This window comes from Lactuca saligna, chromosome 5 (assembly GCF_052625555.1).
Source record: "Lactuca saligna cultivar CGN05327 chromosome 5, ASM5262555v1, whole genome shotgun sequence".
Taxonomy (NCBI): domain Eukaryota; kingdom Viridiplantae; phylum Streptophyta; class Magnoliopsida; order Asterales; family Asteraceae; genus Lactuca; species Lactuca saligna.
Genome location: NC_136421.1, coordinates 215,356,417 through 215,360,351, shown reverse-complemented (window position 1 = coordinate 215,360,351; position 3,935 = coordinate 215,356,417). Strand labels below are relative to the sequence as shown.

The following is a 3,935-nucleotide window of genomic DNA, read 5'->3' as shown; positions in this document are numbered from 1 at the left end:
TGTCAACCTCCAATCCATATTATTTAGCATAGCCATCATGGCTGCTATTTCTTCAGTTTGGACTCCTCCACCGTGTTTAATTCCTTCTTGCCTAGGGTTGTGGTATTCGCGAGAGTGTTTCGCGAATTCTTCAATTAATTCCTTGACTTCGCCCAGTTTTTTCCTTGTAAGCGGTCCTTGAGAATCAAGGAGTTGTCTTGTCATTACGTTTACCCCATCATAAAATATTGATACCTCCTGTTGAATGTTAAGGTCATGTTGAGGACAATTTCTTAACAACCCTTTGTAATGGTCCCAAGCTTCGTAAAGTGACTCTCCCGGGTTTTGCTCAAAATTGGCTATTGCCTTTTTGAGTTTAGCAATCTTGGATGGTGGACAGTATTGATCTAAAAACTGCTCACGCGTTTGAGCCCAAGTAGTTATGGTACCGGGTGAAAGTGATTTTAACCAATCCTTTGCAGCTCCTTTGAAGGTAACGGGAAGCATCCTTAGCAAAATGGTGTCTCTGTTAATATTTGTGACATTGAAGTAATCAGCAATGTCATTCACTTCATCTAAGTGTTTGAATGCATCCTCGTGATCCTTTCCATAGAATGGCATATCCTTTTGTGAGGAAAGGATATGTCCCTTTAGCTCGAATGTGGAAGTGGTAGGGATTGCAGGTTGTACTAAGCCTGGACCAACATCATCTCGAATCCTCTTTCTGTAAGCTCCCATGGACATTTCCTCAATATTTGCCATCTCCTACCTTGGCTCGTTCTCAGGTTCGCTCGTATGTTCTTCAACTTCGGGCTCGGTATCGTACTCGGATTCGGTTTCGAAGGGTATTTGATCCAAGTGTTCAAGCTTGCTTTTGTTCTTCGAGGATGAAATTGACTCCCCAATCTTCTTCCCTGATTTCTTTGAAAAAATTGATTTGAATTCTTGTAAGGGCGTCTTCTTCTTGTTAATTGCAGACTCGGGATCTTCAAGTAGTGGCACCAAAGGTGTGGTTGAGCCTCTGGTCATGAACTCCTACAGATAATAAATAAAGACAACGTAAAAATGAACCAAAATAGACAAATAAACTAAAAACTAAGGAAAACTAAAATCCACAGTTCTCACGTCGTGAATTTAAAAATTCATGTCGTGAGTTCTATAAAAAAAATGAGCAAATAAAAAAATTTGGAAAACAGAGAATAAAAACTAAAACTAAAACTTTTGCTGGGAAATTAACTTTTTTGCAGGTTTTACCCACAAAAAGGATCGATTAACCTAAAGCAAATAAACTAAGCCGTTCCCCGGCAACGACGCTAGAAACTTGATGTGAACGAAAGTACCCACTAATTTTAATATTTATAACCTAACAAACTTAACTAACTATGCACTTATAGGTAGTGTACCTAGTCAGATTACAGTATAACTTAGGTAAGTCGGGTGTCGATCACAGGGAACGGTGTCACTAATTTACTATTAAATTAATCTAATTATTAACATGTTAAAAGGGTTTTTATCTAATTTTTCAAGTTTAGATGAACTTAATTCTTTAACGATAACTTAATCAATAAATAAAATACGTCTATTAGTTCGAATCCACTTTCACTCAATGGTTATACATTGGCTATAACTATTACTGTTGGTGACCAATTAAGATAGTATTGGTAGTTTAGTTCTAACTCTACTAATTATTAATCAATTCATGTAATTCTATTTATGTTCATACAATAGTTAACACATAATCAATTATTAAGTAAGATTGGAGCCATGAAAGATTGATTAATCAAAACACAATTATAGTCATAATATAAGTTCTCTAACACACAATTATAGTCATAATATAAGTTCTCTAACACAGCTTAATTTAATTATTCAATTACTATTCTAAGATTGGTTTGATCTTAGCTCCAATAACTAGTGTTCACTATATTATTAGGTATTCAAGTTCATGCAGCATTGTGTTCACTAACTACACAGAACAAGGATTCAAAGAAATTAAATAACTAATTCAAGCATGCTAGGTAAATCAATCAACACAAGCATATCACCAACAATTAAAGTCAAATCTAGTGCATTAAAACCATGAGTTCCAACTTCATCTAGCTAATAGAAGCATCTAGATTTAGGTGGACATATTAACAGTTAAACAAAAGAATGTTATAATCCAAAACATATTAAAGTGTACCAAACTATGAATCAATTTATGTACTTCTACTTCCTTGGTGTTGAAACCAGCTTCCAGGTATTTTTCTCCTCTGATTTTTTGTCTTTAGGAACCCCTCTCAGCCACCAAAAGCTTTTCTAACCGTAATGGTTAGTTGCTGATTTTAATGATTCACGTCGTGAATAATAAGATATTGACGTCGTGAGTTCCAGATAGCCGTGCCCGCCAAGGATTCCTTCACCCGCGTACATATCTTCTAGAACATAGACTCACGTCGTGAATCTTGAGATATTCACGTCGTGAATTCGCTTTTCCCTGATTTTCTTGTCCTTTAATCTTTTAACTCCCAAAGTTTCTTCCTTTGACGTTTTTAGCCCCTTTTCTTCAAAATGTCTTCTTTTTGGCTGCAAATAACATTTAAACTCAGAAGTACCATTATTCTAAACAAATTACCAGTTTATATATAAAAATGTACTTAAATATTGCCTAAAAATAGGTATAAATATGGCAATATCACATACCAAATATAGTTATGGACTTAGACACTAATCCAACAAATACTTGCCTAGCAAATGAGTTTTGAACATTTCCCAAAATATATTCTCTTGGTCATACTCGTTGAGAGCTTCATATGTTGCTTCCCAGCAGACTAATGATTCTCCGATGAGCATTACAGAAGCATAATTAGCTTTGTCTTCATTATCCACATGAGAAATACGAAACACTTTCTCTGTGTTCTGAATCCAAGTTAGAACAACTATGGGATTAAGGACACCAGAAAACTCTGGAGCACCACTCCTATTGAAAGTTTTGATTGAGGGGCGTCTCGTCTCCCCTTTGGAAGATTCTCCGGTGACTTTCTTTTTGCCTTTATCATTATTCTTTTGTGGTCTTCGAGAGTCTTCCGAATAACACCAGTGAGTTTACCCATAAATCGCTCTTCACAAGAGGATACTGGAGTGTCTCCTTCATCAGGACGAGGATCTCCACCCACCTCTGGCGTATGGCTACACACCCGTTCAGCCATTGCTCTATAAATTGGAGTAAGATAGTATTTTAGAATATTAGGATTTATTATTACCTAATATTTTACTCAAGTCCTATGGTTTGTATCCATATACTTACAACAAATCCGTTCATATATTGAACTTCCAATAGTTTAAGTCTATGTACCAATGTGTGGGATTTAGTTCGCTTAAACTGCTCTAATACCATTAATTTGAAAGACCATCGCTTTCATAATTGAAATATGATTACTCCAAAACATGTTCCATTCATATTTATAAATAATATTTTACATTGATAGTTTGATTATAAACGAATGGATACAAACCCACTAAGTTTTAAGTATATTACATAATTACCCAAGATATTAAATTATTATACAAACGTAAACCCAAGTACAAAAGTAATAGCATAAACTATTCTAAATCTTTCGACAGTATATAACTATACTGGTTTCTTATCTCCTGCAATTGTTAAACATTGAGAGGGTAAGCGGTGATGCTTAGTGAGCTCAATAATAGATACAATATAACGTTATGACATATATATACTTCAATATGGCAGAAGCAAAGTGGAACAAAGAACAACAAAGGCATATGTGAATCATGCGACAAGCTTTCCATATCAATAGATGATTTGATTCAATGATATACAATCAATGAGACATTACAATTTCAATACTTGATATACATCAATAACGCTTCAGCCCAAATGGCACAAAAGACATACAAGTTCAGATTAAACATTTTTGTAGATTTCAGGCTTTCAGCCTTATCTAACTTTCTGCCAA

The 3,935-nt window shown here is 34.9% G+C and overlaps 1 non-coding gene across 1 annotated transcript; it reads left to right on the top strand.

Annotated features, from left to right (window-relative positions):
• Nucleotides 1–250: 250 nt before the first annotated feature.
• LOC144999057 (small nucleolar RNA R71) lies at nt 251–357 on the top strand. The gene has a single exon (XR_013660583.1). It is a non-coding gene; the product is annotated as a small nucleolar RNA R71 (small nucleolar RNA).
• The last annotated feature ends 3,578 nt before the right edge of the window (nt 358–3,935 follow it).